General features: G+C 38.4%; 1 long non-coding RNA gene across 1 annotated transcript in view; it reads left to right on the plus strand.

Annotated features, from left to right (window-relative positions):
* Positions 1-23,030, plus strand: part of LOC106728943 — a 345,556-nt gene that overhangs the window by 54,042 nt on the left and 268,484 nt on the right. The window contains exon 3 of the long non-coding RNA XR_001365214.2: positions 21,663-21,830. This is a non-coding gene — a long non-coding RNA (uncharacterized LOC106728943). The remainder of the gene's footprint in view (positions 1-21,662; positions 21,831-23,030) is intronic.

The following is a 23,030-nucleotide window of genomic DNA, read 5'->3' on the forward strand; positions in this document are numbered from 1 at the left end:
TTCTTCTTCCAGTTTCATTTCAACCCATTTTAATACTGAAATAGGATTGAGAATCTGGCATGTAAATGCATGCTTAATTGATTCTTTTGTTCCATTTTGAAAGCTGACTGGCATCTTGATAACCAGTGGATCGGTGATCTTCCCCTAGAACCAGAGACACTTCCCAGGCACACGGGCTGGCGTGATGTGTTTGCACCTCTGGCTCTTAGAGCAGCGGGATGATACTGGGCAGGGAGGTGAGATGGTGCAGGGCAGCGCCCGTGCTGATTTGGGTCATGGGAGTGAACTGGGAGAGTGGCATGATGTCCTTCTTTTCTGAGACCTTGCTGACATCTCTGGTGACAAAAGGCTTCCATCAGGTCATCTGTCATTTCACCTTTGTCCTCTATGGGTGAGGAAACTCTTTAGAATTCTAAGCTGTTTCAAAGAGATGTGAATGGACAGCCCCAAAGGAAATAAATGTGGCCAAGTTCCACATTTCAAACAGGTATCAGTGATTCCAGAAAAAGCCTAATATGAAGTTTGGAAGAGATCCAATACTCTTTTGTTTAACTGTATTATTTAACTTACTTCAATAAGCCTTTGTCTTCTCTTTGGAAAAACAGGGGGAAATATTCATACCTCATTAGTGGTTCTATCTGATAGACAGTGGGCGTTTAATAACTGTTAATTCTCTTCTCACTCCTTAAAGATTGAAATGATTATGGAAGGCTCCGCTTAACAGATTTTGGAAGGTACCCCATAACCACTTATTTTTAGATTGCTTTTCTTTTTTTTTTTATTGTGTTTGCCTTTTTTTACTTCAGCACTATTTTGTAATACACTTATATACGCTTTAAAATATTCTTTCATATAGCAAAATTTGCTGTCAAAATATACTACAGTTCCACTGTCCAGTGGCTCTAAGTCTCTGTGTGTTATTACCTACAACCCCGAGGGTGTGAAAGCTCTGGATCCTTTACCTGGAGGTCCGTTTGTGTTGTATCTAACACTGCAGGAATACAGGGTCTAGGCAGCAGCAGGCTTAGTGTGCTAGACGACACAGTGGAAGATACTAGGGACCGTGGGCCATGTGGTATTGCCCGTAGTCTAGAGTTTCACTGAAACTGAGTATCTTAGTCTGGGGACTGCAGAACACCAGCAGCATCACTTAGGTTCATTGGTTTTTAATGTTAGTTCCATGGACACATTACATTAGTCTTAGTCTCCATGGATGAATCCTGGGAATCTGAATTTTCTTTTCAACAACTAATGTAATCCTTGTGGATAAAGTTTGGGAAAGAATATCTATGTCATGTTGACATGAGAAATGAGGCTCTGTTTGTTAATTTTCTTAAGTAATGGGCTGCCTGCCTTTGGCTAACAAAATTAGGTAGTACTGGAGTCCCTAAGGAAAGTGGGGTCGTGCCAGACAAGAAATAAGAATTTACCTGGTAAATATGGTCCGTTTTCCTGCATTTCAAATTTATTCAAGAATTTTGGAGAAAAGTTAAGAAATTTACAACAGTACTTAAAATTTTTTAAAATGAATATGTTATGGAGCAGCATATGTGATTCACATGATTTAAATAAAATTGACTTCAAAGAAATATAAAACTTGTGGCGAGCTTTTTTAGGCTTCTACCCAGACCCTTCTACCCCCTGGTATGTCCACTCCTCCTCCTGTTAGGGACAGTTTGCAGATAAAGAGTAGGATCCATTCCTGTAGGGGATTTGGATGACAGCATCAGGAGAAATAACAGCAACGGATCTTTTGAAATGTGCAGTAAAACTTTTATTAACAAAAACACTCAAACAGTATTTCCATACTCCTCGTTTATTAGAAAACCAAACATTAAGTGTCTAACTTGATACCGATCTTTAAAGTTTTAACTTTTCGAGTATGCCTGGGAGGCGGTGAGATTCACCTCCACATCACCTGTCTTCTGCACCTGAAGCACTTCCCAGAGGCACCTGAGGCCCCTGCACGTGACTTTAGAGATGTGCAGAGTCCTCATTTAAACTGGAAGCCTTTCCTCTCTTCAACTGGTAATCCCTCACCAAGCTCTGGGAGTCTCCTAAATAACTTTAAGTGATCTCCCTCCATTTTGAAGAGATCATTTTAAGTGTAAATCTGATGTCTTTCCACTTTCTCTCAGTTTCTGTCGCCCACAGTACCACTCAGACCACCGACTACTGTATATGTGCTGTCGCTTCATCCTTACCTTTCCAGGCTCACTTTCCATCAATGCCCTGTATGTCCCCATTCTTCTAACTGTGCTAAACCACTTTCAGAACCTCAAGTGTGCCGTGCACCTTCATGGCGCTTTCCCATTGCATGTGCAGTTCCCCACCTGGTCTACCTTTTTTTTTTAAACCAATAAACTCAAATTGCCTTCCCTCAAAGCTGTTTTGATGCCATTTTCCCATCCCTAGCTCCTGCTATCTTGTTCCCATAATACCATGAAAACAACTATTTCACAGAAATAAACACTCTGTATTCTAAATATTTATTACTAAGTAATACCTAATCTGCTGAATGTTGCTTCAAGGCATTATTATGTAGAATTCCCCCTTCTATCTTTAATAGTGAGCCCAAAGATCAGCATTTAATAGATGCCAAAAATATTGGTTTAAGAGAAATTGAAATATGCTAATTATTTTAAATCTACACATATAAAGAGATAGAATTTCATGTTGTTAAAATATTGGCAGACCTGGTCTTTTGGAAGCAGACCAACTTAGATTTTAATTTTACATTTTTCTGAGCACTAGTTTTATGACTTGAGCAACTTACTTAAGCTTTCTGAGACATATGAATTTTTAAAAAATAATACATACTTCATAGGCTTCTAGTGAAGATAAATAATATGCTTTTAAAAAGCTAGCATTATGTTTGCCACAATAGTCAATAAGTGTTATTTCCTTCCTTCCCCTTTACAAAGGCTTGAATAGAAAAAGTGTTTGTTTAATCCCAAGTCAACCAGAAAATTAAATTAATGGAAACCCAAATCCCCAATTCTCTAAACATTGTGGTTAATTGTTATTGCCATGTATGTTCTGATAAACAACAAAGGCCCAGGGTCTGTGTTTGTGCTGATGTGGAGTTGGAACTGATAAGTCCCAGAGCAAAATTCTTTATGATACACAAGAGCATCCTTATCCACTGGCCAGAAAACTTCCCATATTTTCTGTAATCTGGCTTAGATCCCAGAGCTCACAAGATAGGTACAATAATTAAGCCTGTCAGAAATCTGCAATATTTCAACGGTATCTGTATAAAAATGACCTTGCACAGCTGGTTTGGTAACTGTGATACACTGGGAAATTTTTTCATCCAACATGTTTCCGAATCCACTTCCACCCATGGGGACAGGAAGAGCCAGTCAGAATGGAATGACATTAATCTTGACCATGTGGGAACACCAAGTAGTTCAGAAGTTGGAAATTCTCCACACACAGGCACTTACATTATTTGCTTGTGGGTTAGCATAGGCTGTGTTGCCTGGTTTTATTTTTAAACAGAGAGACTTTATGTTTCAAAAGGATATATGAATTTACAAGAATTTTCTGACCACGTTCGTTTTCTTGATGGGCTTGGAAACTTGTGTGAGAACTTGAGACAAGTAGGACCCACGTGAAATGGGAGCTCTGGGCTCTGAGTCTTAGTTAGGAAAGCTACACACTAAGGTCCTTATGCACCCAGTGAAATGTAATTTGGTGAGATTGTTTGCATGGAGATAATGAACTTTTATTTTAAAGAAATAACGGGATATTTTTGCAAATGAGGATTGTGAACAATTTAGACAAATTGTAAGTTGTCCAAAACTTGCAAAGTAAGATTTCACTAAAGGAAGTGAAGGCACTGGGAATTTAGAGACAGCAAAAAAAAAAAAAAAAAAAAAAGACATATTAACTTGTTATTTTAGCCCAAATAGTCAGACCCTGAAATTTGGGTTTCACGGCAATTTTGGACCAAAAGAGATTGCTCACACTTTTCTATGGATTAGTTAAGAAGTGGATATACCAACTGTCACTATTTTGCTTCAGGAACGTGAGCTACTATTATAAGTTTCTAGGGAGTGGTAGATAGAGACATGGTCCAAACGCCAGAAACTTCAATGCACGGATTGCAGACTTCTCATATCGCAGGAGGAGTTGGGACTTCATTTCAAAGACATTTTTATGGAGACTTATACAAAATATAAGGGAACTTCCCCCCCCCCCAAATTGTACGTGCTCAACCAGAGTGAGAAAATTGTTGCCAACTTGATTTATTCCTTAATATAAAACCAAAGTGACTTTCTTGACCATATAACCTTGTCGGCCATCATATGTATTATTTATTTACTCTGTTACAACAATTTTTTCTATGAGGAACTGAGGAGTACTTTCTGTTGAGAAAGTTTCATGTTTGTCTTGCCAACAGTTCTTTTTGTGAGTTTAAATGTTATAATTAACTGTTGGAGAGAGAAGGAAAAAGTGTTAAACCAGCCTGAAAACTCTTTGCTGCTTTGACCTTGGACTGAAATCTTTCACTCTCAAATGGTTGTTTAGGTGTGGTGCCCTGGTAACATATATACTGTTGATTCTACTTTATCAGACAGTAGCGTTTATCTTGATCTTTAATTTTTATTTGTAGTTGCTTTACATTCATAAAATCACCGTAACTCAGCACAGAGCCAAGATTTGTGCGCCTGCCTCTCACTGTACCCACTCCACCGACAGGAACAGTTCTCCCATATTTATTATTGTAAAATTATAATACATGTGCAAAATAAAACATTAAATACCCCCAAAAAATTAAAATGAAAAAGTAAAAATCATCTCCTCCTTCCACTAACCAGACTTACTCATGAGAGGCGACAGTTTTTTACCCTTACTGATCTTGTTTTTGTGGTTATAGTCACAACACTAAATTACATGTTTGAAACTCAATTTGTTAATTTGTCTATTTTGGACCTTAACGATTTACTACTGAATATTAAAAATGAAGAATTTTTTCCTGTTTCTCTTTTCGTTCTCCATCTGTTAATTTTTTTCCTGTTTTTCTAGGGGTTAACGTCACAACTGTTAAGCAATACACAGAACTGTTACTTGGCCCATCACCTTTAGACAGAATCCACTGACTTCGCACTGTCTTAGATGAGGAATAAATGCCTGAGTGTCTTCTCCTACTTCTCTTCCTCTGGTTCTCCCTCCCAACCTTGGTTAGTTGTACCTTTGCTTTTCCATTGCCAAAATTTATTTCATGTATTCTTGTCTATAACCATGGCAAGGTTTTCTACTTTAAATTGATTAAAAAACAGTAAGCAGTATTTACATTAATATATTTGCATTGCCGGAACCAAACAGTGAGATTATACTCATAAAGAAAGAAATACCATCCTATGTTACTAAACTCTTCACTTGAATGACAGTGTTCCACGTTTCAAAGTCGAATGGACTTTCGTGCTCTGTACCCCATAATTGGCATAAAAGTCATGCCAAATTTTATTTAACTTGATATTTGGGCCATACTTTTCTTGCACAAGTTTTCAGTTTTTTCATACTGGAGATGGGGAAGAACAATTTTCCCAAGCTGTTCCAGAGATGCTCTTTAACAATTGCCCTGATTACAGCCCCATCCTGCTTTCTGGCTTCAGCATCAAGTGGACCTGCTGGGCACCTCCCAGGGAAGGTAGCTGCCCCTCCCAGTATCACTGACTCCTGTGCATCTTCGGAATCAGTCTTTTCTGATGGGGTCTATTCATCAATGTGATTCTATCTATTTTCTTTCTTCTGGGAACTTACCAAGACTTCTCATCTATTGATGAATCTTATATTAGTCTATGTTCTCCAGAGAAACAGAACCAATAGGATATCTGGATCCAGATCTATGTCTAGAACTGTCTACTAATTTACTTATTATTAGCAATTGGCTCATGGGATTTTGGAGGCTGAGAAGTCCAATTGCATTTAGCAATTGGAGACCCAGAATTACCAATGATGTAAGTTCCAGCTTGGGTCCAAAGACCTAAGAACCAGGAGAGCCAATGGTATAAGTTCCAGTGCAAGTCCAAAGGCAAGAGAAGGCCTATGTCCCAGCTTGGAGACAGGCAAAGAGAGTAAATTGTCTCTTACTCAGTCTTTTTTTCTAGTGAAGCCTTCAGTGGATTAGATGAGGGCCACCCACATCAGGGAGGGCAATCTTCTTTACTTCATCTACCCTTCAAATGATGATCTCATTCAAAAACACACTCGTAGACAAAACACACTCTGAAGAGTGTTTAACTAAATATCTGGGCACCTTGTGGCCCAGTCAAGTTGACATATAAAATTAACCATCACAGAACCCTTTCTCATTTTCAGTTCCATTATATCTTTTGTAGTATTTCCAAGGGATTTTGGAGGAAAGAGGAACACAGTCCGTCTTTTCGAACCAGCATTATCGCTTGCTTCCTTCTGCTAGAGTGGGAACTAACATGATTTTTTATTCTTCTGGATAAAGTCTGCTCATCTTAGCCCATTCCCCTTCCCTTTTGTGCTCTCCCCTGTATTGAGGGGTCTCAGTGCCCAGAAAATTCATTCCCCAAACTCTCTTTCTGATAGGTTTCTATTAAGCTTTGCCAGTAGGAAGCATTTCAGTGGGATTGCAAGGACAGCGATGGGGGAAATCCTTCTGCTTCTGGTTCCAGCAGGAGCTGTGGCCAGAAAGTGCAGGTGACTATAGGTGAAGGAGTGTCAGTGGATCTGGGACCTATAGGAGGCAGTAGTGGGGATGACAGTTGACCCCCAGCTCCAGCGGCATTGGTGACAACCTCAGCAGTAAATGCATTATTTCTGAACTCTGTAAAGTGCCCCCATTCTCTCCTTCAGTCTTCCACCCAGTCAAAAGTTTTGTAACTAATTTTTTTGTATTAAATTTAACTCTATTTGAAAATTTCAGAGCATTTATGTTTTCCTGACTGGATCATGATTGATACATTCACTAAAATTCTATTCTTTGTCTTTCTTTGAGATGATGTGATATGTCTTAAATGACAGCATCAGCTCAAAGGAAAAATTTAAAGGTAAGGGATGGTCATTAACTTTTATTTAATGCTTGCTGTTTTGTACTCACAGTAATTCTAAGGTAAATATTATTATCCCTATTTTATAGATGGTAACACAGGGAAAGTTATGTATATTTGACCCAAATCACACAGTACAAAATGACTTTCAAATCATATTCTACCCTTTTCATCTGAGAAAATCATAGTGATGTTTGATACAAATCCTAACAAGTTGAGATGGCCTATGAATAGCTAGCAGTCCCCTCACACTTAAATTTCCTGTGTCAAGTGAGAAGCAGGTCTAATCAATTTATATTCTTGGATTTTGAAAAGATGGTTGGGTTTGAATAAAATAGTCCAGAATTTAGCAGAGTTCGCCAGTGCAGACAATTCAGGGAGTTGATATGCTGGGTATTCTCATAGTTTTGAGTTATTAATATCTTTTAACAGCATGGTTTATGTTTTTATGATCAGAATACGGAATTGAAAAAAAAGAAAATCTTTTCTTAGAGGATTTTGCTCTTTTCATTAAAAAGAGTATTAAAGGAAAGGAAACCTCTTGCGTATCGTCAGAGTATAGCACCACTGCACATGATGAAATTAGCAAACAGTCACCTGCTTGTAGGTTTTAGATAATGAAGACGGCCTGAGAGCTTGCTCATGTCAAGTTAGGATGACATTTCCTAACTGAATATCCTCTCACCGACATGGGAGGAAGAGGATCAGCTTTGGGAAGTTTAATTCCTTGGGAAGTTTTTTGGAAAAGTCATTCCAGGAAATTAACCAAGCATATCTTCTAGTTCCCAGCATTTAATGTGATAGCTTTTATAGATAACCACATTCCCTTTGGATTGTAATCTGCCAGCAAATTTGTAGTTTAGTAAAGAGCTCTTACAAGTGTGTAAAAGAATAACACATTTGGGACATTTGTGTATGTACATACATTTGTTTCCCTCTGCACACAGCCACAGAACCCAGATTGAAGAGGAATTGAGCTTGGCTCAAGGATGTAATGATTTTTTTATGCATGCCTTGTTGCCTTTGCTGTTTCTCTGCTCCGTGACAATCTTCCCCTCGTAGGACTGGGAGAGCCTGAGTTAAGTAATTAGAAATGTAGAGTGAACCTCTGCTGCTGTTCTCTGAAAAGAATGCTCAGCTCTGGAGTCACTGCTCTTGGGGCTGACCTGGGAGCACCAAGATCTTTCACTTCCAAATACGTACTTCTAGGATAATATTCCACCAGCTTCCACTCTATTTAAATTTTAATATGGGGCCATATGTCTTACTGTTTTACTTTAAAAAAAAAATGGAATCTTTCTCCTGAGACCAATAATAAAGCACTGATAATGTGTTTGCATTCTATGTATGCAAGCAATAGCCACTCACCACGGAAGAAGAGTTGTTCTCTATTGGCAGGAGCCTGCATTGAAATAGTCACAGGCACCAAATGTGTCCTGGTGCATGTCCTGGTGGTTTTCATTTTGACAAAATAATTTAGCAGGCAACTAAGTCTCAGTGTGGCTATAATTTTGAAGTTTCAGTTACCCTTTGCAGATTCTTAGGATTATCGATGTTAGAAATGGGAGGAATTCTAAAAGTAAGCTTTGTTACTTTGGTAGTATTTGCAAAAACAATTAGAAAAAAGGACCCAGGGTAAGGGTTATGTAGAGTAATGATGCATTCATTCGCCATGTGTGTCTCTCCAGCCTTTAAATTGAAGCAGGGACCCTGACTTTTGATATGTGTCTGGATCAATACACGTATCTGGCCCTCACTGAGTTTTCTCTAAGATCACTGTAATAGTTCTTTTAATGGAAGCCTTAATTTGCTAGGCAAAAACTCATATTTGAAAACACAATGTGCTTGGTTAATAGCCATGTTTTACAGAAATCCTTCCCAGTTATTAGTTGGGCCTACATAAAATTTGTTCCTTAGAAAATATAAAATTCTTGCAAAATTATAATGGGAACAGACAACCATGAATAGCTGAAACACTCATATGACAAGCAGCATGGTAGAGCTGGACAGTTCCTGAAAAATCACATTTCATAGCACCTTCATTCTACAGATGTAATAACTGAGGTCCAGCAGGGCTAAGTGGCAATTCAGTATCACTCAACTTGTAGTAGCAGAGCTGCATCATGAAGGCATATTTCAAAATTAGTGCCTCATTTAGTGTCAGTTTATGTAGTTCTTGAATTGGCTGGAGGAAAAGTCTTTGAAACTTGAGATGGAGAGGTATGGGGACTCTGGGCAGAGGAATGTCAAAGACAGAGTAAGTCCAGTTCAGGACTCATCAGCATCTGTTGTGTTCCTGACTGCTTCAGGTTGCCCATAAAAACACGTGTTTAATTTATGAGGATTTAAGTTGGGAAACAATACATTCTAATGCCCCTTGTATAAGAAGTAGAAGCTCTGAGTGTGGCAAACAATTTCCTAACCCCAAATCAAGAGGCATGCTGTAAAGTATGAGAGTACATTTAAGGCTATAATAAGATCATACGTCTGGAATCAGAACTTTAATTTTTCTGTTACTTAAATTATCCTGTAATAATTAATTAATTACCCTCAAAATATTAAAGATGTGTATGGGACTTTCCATAAGAAACACAATGATGCCTTAGCATATTTCTATTTTATCCTCCTGACAGTAGTCTCTCTAGCTACAGCACGTAGGAGCTGTCAGCTAGATGGTGTTAAGAATGCCTAGTTCATCAAGCAAACCTAAATAGGAGTCTGTGAAAGTAATGCATGGTTAGGAAGGAAAGCGTGTAAGAAAGTGGGAAATCCAGAGGGGAGTAAGGACAAGGGCTGGATGCTCCACTTCATTCGTTTGTGTGCATGCGTGTGTTTGAAGACTCGGCTTCACTTCTCTCGTGTACTTACTTCAGTCACTGTCCACTGAAGAGAAGTACAAATCTTTACACCTCAGTTTTAAAGCCCTAGTATTTTCCCACTCAAGTCTTTGGATTACTCAGCTAGATGTCTGGTTCTCAGATCTGCTGCCCCATGGACCACAGGACAGGGAGATAGAAATAAATGACCTGGGAAAAAACTCTGTGCTTCCCTGAAGGTCATGGGAGTTGAGTTCACTGTGACTAAGTGCTTGTAAGATGAAGGGGAACACAGCCTCCAGAGTGTGAACTGCAGTCCAGAATTGAAGTCACCTTCTTCATTTGTGCTAAGTTAAGCTCAAGGGGGTAGGAGGAGGAGTGCTTCCTAAACTCAAAGGTGTGTTCCTCCTCCACGTCACATTCCAAGCCCCGCAAAGTCATCCAGGGTGTGATTTCCATAAAGCAAGGCCAAAGGTCCTTGGCAGTGATGGTCACAAGGAATGGGGCTTCTCTCTTCATTGATGTCAGCAGGATCTTTTCCTGGACCTGGACACCTGTGACAATGGGGCATTTGGAAGTTGTAGGGCATAGCTTCTCTGTTTTCTGTCTCTTCCCCCTTTCCTTTCCTTTGCAAAGTAATTTCTCCCTCTAGATCAGAGATAAAGCAGTTTGAAGGATTTGGCTGGGCACTGATTGAAGGCAGCAGTCGGAAAGCTAGAAAATTGGACAGAGAAGGTAATAGCCCTTGGGGAAACCACCCCCCATGCAAATATCCCTGCAGGAAATAGCGCTTCAGCAAGCCCTGCAGTGAGTTTAGGTATGTACCTTCTTCTTTCATTTCATCTAGCTTATTGGGACATAGGCAAGAGAGAATACACACACACACACACACAAATGTATGCCATTGCCATTTCTGCTACTTCTGTCACACATAGGGTGCAAAGAATGAGTTTACACCTAAATTTGAAAATGCTTAGGATGGAGAAGCCTGGGGAAAGCCAGTCAATCAATTTATCTGTCTAATCATCTACAAATCAGAAATGAAAACCAACTGATTTTCTGAGAACTCTAAAATACAAGCTGAAGTCCTCAGAATTATTTTTTGAAGCATGGTAAGCAAGAGATTAACATGAGGAGCTGCAATGTCCAGTTTTTCTCCCGTATGAATCAGCTGTGATGGATTGGAGCAGAGGTGGTTGAAGCTGTCCCACACTGGCCGCTGCAGAGCCATCCCTCCCTCCCCAGCGTGTCTGCCTAGAGGTAGGAGGTAGCTTGTTAAGCTCAGGAGTATATCTAGGAATCTCTTTTAGGTCTATCAGCCTCCTAACGTGTTGATTTGGAATTTTACACTGATGAAGCTGGAATCGTGGGAACTTCATGAAAGTGTGTTTAATTTTCACTTGCAATTTGAGAGTGATCTCCTCTCTCTCTCTCTCTCTCTTCCCCTTATCAGTAGACACATACATGTTGGTACTTTTACTATTATTCTATTAACCCTTCGAGCAAGGGATTTTGGTTTGTGCCTTAGTGTTCTTACTCTCTTGAAGCTGCTTTTAACCCACAAGATGTTAAGGCTATTTGATGGACGGCATGTCAGAGAAGAGGTACTTGGCTAACTCATTCCTTATTGCTCCTAGAATGTGACAAGCTTCAATTTCATTCAACAGAGTTTACACAGCTGTGCATAAGGACCCTGTATGAGGCCTTGGAGTTCAATCACTCAGTAAAATCAATCAATCAACAAATATGTATTGGACATCAACTCTGTTGGTAGAACAAACCATCTAGAGTTGGTGCTGGAATATATTACTAGTCCACAGAGAAAGAATTTAAGCTCAAACACTTTCAATATTAATCAAATATTGTGGTTAATTATTTAGGGACTGTTCAGAGGAGCTGACTGTGTTATGAAAAGGTCTGTTAAACTGCGCATGTTTTGGGCAGGAATAGACACAAAGTCTAAAGAAACTTGCAGTCAAGCATCAGGAGTCCCACTGCATCTGCCATATAGAACAAACTCAGCAAACAAAACAAAAACATCAAAAGATTTTCTTTAGAGATACAGGGTGGACGTCTTTGAGTGAGTTCAGCTCTTGAGTCCTGTGCAGATGTGCTTGGACTAAAACACGGAGCAGATAAAAGAACAGCTGCACTGTGGGAGGCCGACAGAGGGGTGGGTCTCCATGGGTCGACATAAGAGCATTGCACAGAGCCAAGCCACAGACTCTGTGAAAGTCTATGTCCAGGGTCTTGCAGAAGCGCATGTGCTGCCCGTGGCCTGGGGGACGCTTCGGGGCCCTCTGCCAGGCAGCCTGAGGTTGGTGTTGATTCCTCCACGTCCTCATAGCAGCTGCCTTCAGCAGTGATGCTGAGCCGGCACTGCTCTGCCAACTCACGTGTCGTTTCTCCTGGAATCCTCTCAACAACCCTTGAGGGGTAGTCAGTCTCAACTCTATTTCACAGAGGAGAAAAATTAACACTTAAATGGGTTTAGTAATGTTCCCAAAGTCAAACAGCTTATAGGTTGCAGAGTTAGAATTCCAACCTTGGCCTTCTTGAAATCCATGCTGATACCCACTGCACATACTTTCATCAGTTTTAAGAGCTTATCCTACTTGACATGTCTTGTTCTATGGGCAGGCTGTTTAGATTTATGTGTGGGCAAAGTAGGCAGAAGCATGTGGACACACATGATGCCTCCTTACATGGATTTGCTGTCATTTCTCTCCCTTTTCTTGTAAAATGTACTTCATTTCTGTATTAATTCATATGTTTTTGTCACCCAGCACGGCCTGTTTTCTTCCCGTAAGACATACCCTGTTAAATAAATGTTTATTGAATCAAAGGATGAATGAGTATTTCCCGAAACACTAACAGCTAGATCCTTACCCATCATCACCAATATCAAAATGTTCTTTTTCTATTTATTGTTTGGCCACAAGACAAAATCAATAATGGTTAGGTTCATTGCAATTTCTAATCCAACTTCTGGGTAATGGAACAGCTTATCAAAGAGGGCAAACAACTATGTCTTAATTCATGCCTGTGTTCTCAGCATCATATTTTAATGTCTCACAAATAGTATGCTCAGTAAATATTTGTTGAATGATCCTGTTAATCATCATGATTACTTAAGAAAATAAGAAACATTTATTCTGTGAAAATTATGTGTAAGGTATTAAGGTAGGTGATGAATGGAGTTAAGAGAAGCATAATAATAGTAGTGGTCATTGTTTACCACCTGTTGTATGCTACGCTGAGTACTTCCTTTCCATCTGAACCCTCCGCCACACGTCATGGTACTTCAGCGTTGGAGGTGGGGAAACTAACTTCTAAAGAAGTTAAGCAAATTATTTTCCCAAGTTCCCATAGCTGGTAAGTGGCAGAAATTGGATTTCAACCCAGGTCAGATATTCTATAACCCAGTAGTCTTAATTCTGATAGAAATATCCTGACATTGAAAATTTTATTTATTCAGAGAACCATCAAACAATGATCCAATAACTAAGTGTGTTTTCTCTTAGCTTAAAACATATAAATTTACATGAATTCATTAGACTGTTTTGCTAGAGTCAAGCTTGGCTATTGAGTCTGGATCATTCCCTGGGGAATCCTCTGTTGTCTTTCCCGCAGAAACCACACCCACAATGCATTGTCTACAATTTCCACTTTCAATTTTTATTAAGTGGAGCCAGAACTTAAGGACATTTGAAAAACAATTTTCAGCATAAACTCTTTCCAGATTTCTATGATTTTCCTCAGTCTGTTCAGTTGCTTCATAAACACCAAATCCAACAGCATTTAAAAAAAAAAAAAAAACTCTCTTTATCAAGTTTCTCCAAAGCCTTCAGTCCAGTTCTCACACAAAAACTCTTTTTGAATGCATATTTAATATGTTTACATGTAAGATTCAAATGTTTAATTAAAAAAGCAAAAATTACTTTCATAAATTGATCTGGGAATAAGCACAACCAAGTCTTGATAAGCAAACAATTCTACTGGTGAGAGCAGAGATGGACAAGGAAGTAGATGATAATCTCGAACATTACAAGTCCTAAATCCTAATGCTTGCAGAGGCAATTGGACATTAATTAATTGAGTCGAATTTACTTAAGCAAACTTCTGTTGTTTTATTCACATGTATTTTTCTTTCACAAACACTGATATAGCACAATGTGCCAGTCAATGTTCCTAGTACTTTACAAATATTTCATTTAATGCTCAAAGCTACTTTCTCAGCACATACTATTAGAATCCCATTTGACAGAGAAGGAAGCTGATGCTCCAGGAGGTTCCCTACCTTGTCCAAGGTCATACGCCTAGTAAGTGGTGGAGCCAAGAGCTGATTCAGGTACATGCTCTTAACTCCTTAACCCAGGCAGGTCAGACAAAAGTCATTGTTCTTCCTCTCCAAAAGTCTACAACCCACACAGAAAGGTCATGTATATTCACCATCTAAACTTGCACATGATAATTACCTAATGAGGGGTCCAGGAGTTCACAAACATCTCTAGTTGTGCTCACTAAAGATGCAAATGAATTTTCAGTCAGCATTTGGTAAGCCTCTCTTTTGGAGAATCCAGCTTCCATGTTTCTCTCCTCTTCTGTAAATGATAATGATGAACAGGAAGCTTCAGTTTTCTTTTGTTCAGCCACTTTCTCTTGTCTCTTTACAACCACTTCCTGTATATGTTACTGTTCTTTATGGCTTCCAGGCCTTGCAGTGATAATGCAGACCACGTGTGAGAGGCTGGCTGGCGAGGGTGGAGGAATGAGGGGGGACACTGGAATGTTGTCCTGGAGGAGACCTCAATCCTTTTATCTCTCTCTCATGGATTATGCATAGTAATCCCCACCGCTTCCTGGGATTCTAGGTTCAAGGTCATAGAGTAATTTTCATCTCCCAATCAAACTACAGGTTTTAATCTGAAGCAAAGATCTTTCATTTTGATGCCACATGAGCTACTTGCACGGTCTTTATTTATAGGCCTACAAGAGACAGGTAATGGATCAGAATTCTTAACAACTTTTGACTGGCAATGACCTGTTCCCCTCAGAAAGTCGTTTTGGGCCATCAGAACACGTGTAATTTGTATCAAAGAAAATGTTTGGGTTGCATTTTAAGAGCTATTCAGTATTTCTTTAAGTAAGTAATATTCACATTGTTCAAATTATCAGGTGTACAAAAGTCCCGATTCTGCCCCAAGGTTCCTACCCCATCTCTGAAAAGCACATGCCAGTCCCTATTACAAGGAACGTTTTAAAAATAAATGTTTAAATGGTCTGCAGTGTCTTAATCAGTAAGATAAATTGTTACAAATAGCTAAGAAGATGAAAATTTAATGCCACATTTTAGCTAACATATTGCTTCAAAATATCAGATTTCCTGGAATCTTCTTGGCATCCTATTAATTCTGAGAGTGGCTGACAGAACAAGAATTCTAACATAAAAATACAAAGGTATGTTCCAGCATTTGGACTATGAGAGATGACCTTTCTAGGTGGAACACACACGATGCATTTTTTGTTATGATAATGAATTGAAGTTAGATGATGGTAGTATTGTAGGGGGAGAGAATTAAACTGCAGTCCCTAGGAAATCTTATTTAACACTATCTCTAAGAAATTAATTTCCAGTCTTGTATCTTAATTATAATATAATCAGGGATCTTTTGAAAGATGACAAAGATCCTTAGAACTCTGCATGGAAATGCTTTCCAATAAGAAAGAAACAAAAGTTGTTTAAAGATGGAGCAGCAATGACTGTACCCGTAGGTGTATGGCTAGGGACTACCCCTTCCCTAGCCATAACACCCAGAGATGTATAATGCATTGGCAGATCATCTGCTGCACTTAGAAACAATCACATCAAGTAACAAAGCCCCACCACCACTGCAAACTCTGTGGCTTATAGTGATCAGTATGTGAGCAGGGCTGGAAAGGACCTTAGACATGTCCCAAATAAGAATCAAGATTAAAAGTTGTTTTTCGATAAGGCTATACACTCTTATACATACATTTTATTGGTGCTTTTATTTTATTTATTTTTTTATGTTTGCTTATAATTTATTATATTTTTAACATTTTTTATTGATTTATAATCATTTTACAATGTTGTGTTAAATTCCAGTGTACAGCACAATTTTTCAGTCATACATGGACATACATATATTCATTGTCACATTTTTTTCTCTGTGAGCTACCATAAGATCTTGTATATATTTCCCTGTGCTATACAGTATAATCTTGTTCATCTATTCTACAATTTTGAAATCCTGTCTATCCCTTCCCACCCTCCGCCCCCTTGGCCACCACAAGTTTGTATTCTATGTCTATGAGTTTGTTTCTATTTTGTATTTATGCTTTGTTTGTTTGTTTTTGTTTTTTGTTTTTTTAGATTCCACATATGAGCGCTCTCATATGGTATTTTTCTTTCTCTTTCTGGCTTACTTCACTTAGAATGACATTCTCCAGGAGCATCCATGTTGCTGCAAATGGCGTTATGTTGTCAGATTTTATGGCTGAGTAGTATTCCATTGTATAAATATACCACCTCTTCTTTATCCAGTCATCCATTGATGGACATTTAGGCTATTTCCATGTCTTGGCTATTGTAAATATTGCTGCTATGAACATTGGGGTGCAGGTGTCACCCTGAAGTAGGGTTCTTTCTGGATATATGCCCAGGAGCAGGATTCCTGGGTCATATGGTTAATCTATTGCTAGTCTCTTGAGGAATCTCCATACTGTTTTCCACAGTGGCTGCACCAAACTGCATTCCCACCATCAGTGTAGGAGAGTTCCCCTTTCTCCACAGCCTCTCCAGCATTTGTCATTTGTGGATTTTTGGATGATGGCCATTCTGACTGGTGTGAGGTGATACCTCATTGTAGTTTTGATTTGCATTTCTCTGATAATTAGTGATATTGAGCATTTTTTCATGTGCCTATTGATAATTTGTATGTCTTCCTTGGGGAATTGCTTGTTTAGGTCTTTTGCCCATTTTGGATTGGGTCGTTTGGTTGTTTCTTATTAAGTTGTATGAGCTGCTTATATATTCTGCAGAGCAAGCCTTTGTTGGTTTCATTTCAAAAATTTTCTCCCATTCCGTAGGTTGTCTTTGTTTTACTTACGGTTTCCTTTGCTGTGCAGAAGCTTCTAAGTTTCATTAGGTCCCATTTGTTTATTCTTGCTTTTATTTCTATTGCTTGAGTAGACTGTTCTAGGAGAACATTTTTGAAATGTATGTCAGATAATGTTTTGCCTATATTTTCTTCTAGGAGGTTTATGTTATCTTGCCTTATGTTTAAGTTTTTGATCCATTTTGAGTTTATTTTTGTATATGGTTTAAGGGAGTGTTCTAGCTTCATTGCTTTACATGCTGCTGTCCAGTTTTCCCAACACCATTTGCTGAAGAGACTGTCTTTATTTCATTGTATATTCTTGCCTCCTTTGACGAAGATGAGTTGACCAAAAGTTTGTGAGTTCATTTCTAGACTCTCTATTCTCTTCCATTGGTCCATATGTCTGTTTTTGTACCGATACCATGCTGTCTTGATGACTGTAGCTCTATAATATTGTCTGAAGTCTGGGGGAGTTATTATATATGCCAACGACAAGTTACTATATATAGAAAACCCTAAAAGGTCCACACAAAAACTCCTAGAGCTGATTGAAGAATTCAGCAAGGTAGCAGTTTACAAGACTGATGTTCAAAAATCAGTTGCATTTCTTTACACTAACGATGTAATCAACAGGAAAAGAAAGTAAAGAAACAACCCCCTTTAAAATAGCACCCAAAATAATAAAATACCGAGGAATAAATCTAACCAAGGAGGTGAGAGAATTATACACAGAAAACTATAAACCATTGTTGAAGGAAATTAAAGAAGACTTTAAAAAATGGAAAGATATCACATGCTCTTGGATTGGAAGAATCAATATTGTTAAAATGGTCACACTGCCCAAGGCAATCTACAGATTTAATGCAATCCCTATCAAATTACCCAGGACATATTTCACAGAATTAGAACAAATCATAATAAAATTTATATGGAACCATCAAAGACCTAGAATTACCAAAGCATTACTGAAGAGAAAGAAAGAGGCTGGAGGAATAACTCTCCCAGACTTATTGGTGCTTTTAAAACAACAAATAATTAGCTAATTCTCTTTTGGAAGTTTAGGACCCAAAGCCACATCCATTCTCAGCTCTAAGTTTCAGAAATGACAGATTGGGAGCCAAGTTCTAAAGCATTTTTAGGACTGCATTTATTTTTAATTTTGATTCATGTTGTTTCAGATTCAGGATAAGGATGCTATGGAGGAGGGGAGATGTACACACCAAGTGGCTTCTCTAAAATGTTGTGTGTGAATAGTTTAACAGTGATTTCCCAGGAAAAAAAGTTATGCCTGGAAGCACTTCAGCTTGTATTGCCACTGGTTTGCCCATTCCATGAGTTTTGTTGAAGCATATGTGTTCCATCAGTTAGGTAAAAAATGTAAAGCAAGGACTTGATCCTGATGTTGAGCTGATGCGGCTCAGATGAATCTCATCAATATTTTGATCCCCACATTAAATCAAAAGAGTTTTGTTTTTAATGAGCTAATCTGCTAATATTAGATAGTATTTGGACTACTCCCTGTGCGGACATCCTTAAGGAACTGTATTATGCTTTTCTGGGATGGATTTGCCTGGTTTTCAAATACAGAGGACTTGCCTGTGTATTTTCTTTCACGCAGCAAAACAGTGTTCCATTCAGAGTTCATAGTGGCAAAATCCTCACGTAAACGTGCTATAAGATGTTTACAGATCTCCACTGTAAAGAAAAGAATGTGACAGCAATAATTTATGTTTGATTTTTTTCAGAGAGGATGCTGGGTTTCATAAGAAAAACCCTCAAATGATGTATTTATATTTGGTTTTGTGAGTCAGGGATGCCAGTACACAAAGGCAAATTTAACTTATAACTTAATTATGATCAGTCATCCTTACAGAGGACAAGAAGAGCATAATTGAATTCCACAGAGTGTTGCCCAAACTCATTTATCGATTATGTTTTCCTTGCCTACCCCCAACCTAATCATTTTAAAAATAGTAGAACTGCCTTAAGCAAGGTTAGGAGTTATGAATTTCATTTCCTTTAATTTCTGCTATTCTTAGCTGCTGGCCATGGAAACAAGCAGCAGAGAGGAGAACTGGAAGTTGAATGTGCTTAAAGGAATCCACAAACTTGATTTGTAAAATGCTTCTGAATATTCTTGATTTGATTAGGATAATGAGCCTCATGGTATGAGTACCACCTTCTGAAAATCTTGTATTCTGAGTGTTGCTGATTACCAGGTTGAAAATAATGATTTGTGTCTGGGGCTCAGTGCTACTGATGACGTTTATTTTACTGTCGCCATCATTCTCATCATCATCAACATCGTTATAGAAAAATCACAGTTTGCCCTGTCATATATGAGCCCAGTGTAGGCCTTCCCCAGGCTGAATGGCCCCTGTCTGTTAACAGTTATATCTATATCTGTATGTCCCAACCATCAAAGGATTGTTTTCATGACTCCAACAAACTAGATCTTACAGTTTAGGGTCAGTGACCCCTGGTGAACAGTGTAGCATCCATCAGCTTTTAATACAAAAGCATGGTTTATTTGAAATGAAACAAATAAAATGAGATTAAAAACAAAACAAAACCTACTATGCATGCATCCTCCTGGGTGTGAAATACGAGGGTAAATGAGATCTATACTGTCCCTATCCTCATGGAGAGTATGCACCACTGGCAGAAAAGGAAAGTATAATCAGAAAAGGAAAGTATAAAAATCTGTGCACATACACAACAGGACATCTTACCCAGGCATGGCAGGTGGGGCATCAGGGAAATCTCAAGGAAGTGCTGCTGGTTTGAGACATGAAGAGTCTGTAACAGCCAGACATGAGAGGCTGGTTGTAGGAAGAGAAACCATTCTGTTAGAGGCACTGAGCCTGAGGGAGCAGGAGTGTCGGGAAATGAAAGGCATTTAGCATGGTGATTGTAAAGACAGGGGATGAGGCGAGAAAGGAGGGCGGGGTCCAAAGCAGATCATTCAGGAACTTAACTCAACTTGTTATTGAATTTGGACATTAGCCTAAGAACAATGGGAAAGCACTGAAGAGTTTCAGGAAAGAAAATAATATTAGTTTTTTTGTATTTTAAACATGTTGCAATGACTGGAATAGAGAGAACAGAGCAGTGGTAGGTCAGTTAGTTAGGAAACAATTACAGTGATCTAAGTGAGAGGGTGAAGGTGATGGTGGCAGTGATAACAGAAGGAGCGAAATATTTAGAAATAGATGGCAAATATATAGAATTGTCAATTCCTTAGGTGAATAATAACTGTGGTGGGTATGAAACCGAAGTATCAAACCAGAGTTCCTGGTTGGCTCACCAGAAGATGACTCAGACTGGGAAGAAAGTTGATGAATTCTGTTGTGGGAATGTCACAGTCCAAGTACCAGTTGGAAATCCAAGTGGAACTACGCAGAGGACTTTCGGATGTAAGGATCTCAAATTTCAGGAGGCAAATCTGTGAAAAGTTGAAGAGTTGGGAGTCATTAGCACAGACCCTTGGAAGTCGATGGAGTTTTCCAGACAATGAGTGAGAGAGAGAGATTTTCTGAAGAGACTTTAAAGGGATGGACAGAGGAGGGGTTCCAGGCTGGAAAGCCAACTGTACCTCTGCAGCAATATGTTGGCCCCAAATGAAGATAAACTCCGTGTGAAAAGTACCCTCCCTGTACAGGAAGAAAGAAGACACTCTTATCAGCCCAGAGGCGGCCCCAGATCAATCTGCAAACAAATCTTATTCCATTAGTTTCCTCCCATGTATTTACCATCCCACTGTTTGCGGACTTTGGAAGCCTGAAACTGCTCGCCTTTGTCCTGTCATTTCTCTGCAACTTTATTGTCCCTTGTTAAAGACGCTACAGAAGCCGGAATTCTGAGTGCTATCTTGAGTTACTTCTGGTTTCGGTTTCCCCAGCATGATGTGCACTGCACATGTTAATCAACTGTTTGGTATTCTTTAAAAAAACAAAAAAGAGGCTGAAAGGACAGATCAGAAAACTGGATGAAAAATCTGAGGAGGTGAAGAGGGTGGGACCATGGAAGCTAAGAGATGGGACCATTTCGAAGAGAAAGCATTCAGTGATGCAGAGAAGTCAAATCAAACTGTGACTACAGACTCGGGGACGTGGTGGTGGGGGAGAGGTGTAGGAGGTGAGGAAACTGGCAACATTAGGTACAGGCAGCACTTACAAGAAGTTTGGTTGGTGAAAGGGAGGATAGAAGTAAAACAAGATCCTTTACAACAGTAAAACTCCTTATAATATCAGTGAAAGTTAAATACTATTCAGTATTGCACAATATTATATTTAAAACATAGATGCTTCTAAAGAACATTCCAAAGGAAATGCCTTTCTCTCTAATTCTTAAATATTTTGAGCTGGTGCCAATGCTTAATATTCAAAATTCTTGTTTAGCATATTCCTTTTCAACTTAATCCATTTCTCTTAACTAAAAAAGTCAAAGATTCCTTCTAAGGGCATATTTGGCTCCAAAATATGTGGCTTTTAGCCATTTTTGTCATCAAAAGCCTTTTAGATTGCTTGTTTATACAGCCAGCAAAGAGAGAGTACTTCAACTGCTCAACACTAATGAGAGGAAAGGTTTTGATATGCCTTTATGCCTTTCCTAATATCTTGTCTTGTTTTCCCCTGAGAAATAATTGAGCTGCCTTGAAGTCTGACTCATTTAACCTTCTTGGTTTACAGGTGAGGAAATAAATGCTTAGAGAAGTACCGTATGTTCCCAAACACGGAATATGTACGTGACGGAATGGAAACTGGGATCCGGATCTCAATGATGTGGCTTCGTATCTTATCTTTTCCCAGTGAATACGAACCTCTTAATGTTGCTGGACTCCCTTTCTAATCAGAAAGGTAAGGCTTTAAAAAGTAAGATAGATTCCCTCTGTTTTATGATATCAGTAATTATTAGCAGTCACTTGAATTTTACGTGAAATGCCAGACTCTTCTGTAACGTCTGCTCATGTTAAGTACCTCTACATGGGATCAACTACAAACTACTTCAGCAGGAGTGCTCTTTAGAATTAATTTTGACAAGAGTTTGTTTTCTTACTAAATTAAAGCCATGTTCACACTTCCATTTGATAAGTTAACCAAGAATTTCAATAGAGATCTAAAAGAGTATCATGGTTTCCAGTATTGGGCAAGTTTCCCTAAACGTGTTGGACAAAACCTTTGCCAAATACTGTGAATATTGGAGTAACTCTATTCCAATATCAGAAGCCATTCTAGATGTTAAGTAGGAAATTTGATACTTAAAATCCATCTGTTGTTGTGGGTTTCTTTATTTTAAAGGAAAAATTTCAGGAGGAAAACTGGCAAAGAAATGGTTGAAAAAAATAATATTAGAACCAGAATGACAGACTTGGCTGTTGTGATGAGTAGATTTGGGGGAAATATATGAATATAAATATAAATACACACAGAGACCTTTTAGTTGCAAAAAAAAAAAAAAAAAAGAAAAGTGATATTCTGAAACTACTATAAGGATCTCCTTTTAAAAACTTGCAAAAAAAAAAAAAAAAAAGAAAGATTGTTCTCTATAGGGAGATTCAAAAGAATTGGTTCCAAATTTCCCATATACCACTGAATGACCCCACAAGTGATATACTCTATAAAACCAGCCATGAATTTTTATATTTTAGTGTCAGCTTCATACCTGCTTCAAAATTTGGAGACTGACAAAACTTTAATGTTTTATTTGCTTTATCTCCATTTTTACTTTGGTTATATAATTGCACTGCATACACCAATTTTCTTATCAAATTTTTCTACTAAATGTTATTTTCTCATCAACAAAACAGTTTACAGAGAAAACTAATATTCATATGAATAGACTAACAGAAAATGAATATTCATATGAATAAACTCAAATAAAACATCCAAATACTATAGGGAAAATGAAGTCATTTTCTAATCAAAATAGTAAAATTAAAAATGACGAAAATGTAAAATTCAATCACTTAAAAATGCCAAAGATATGACTCATTTTGAACAGATAAAGATGATTACATCTGTATTATTTAACTTGAAGTCTTTAGACAAAACTGGAAA

This window comes from Camelus ferus, chromosome 5, assembly GCF_009834535.1.
Source record: "Camelus ferus isolate YT-003-E chromosome 5, BCGSAC_Cfer_1.0, whole genome shotgun sequence".
In the NCBI taxonomy this organism is placed as follows: domain Eukaryota; kingdom Metazoa; phylum Chordata; class Mammalia; order Artiodactyla; family Camelidae; genus Camelus; species Camelus ferus.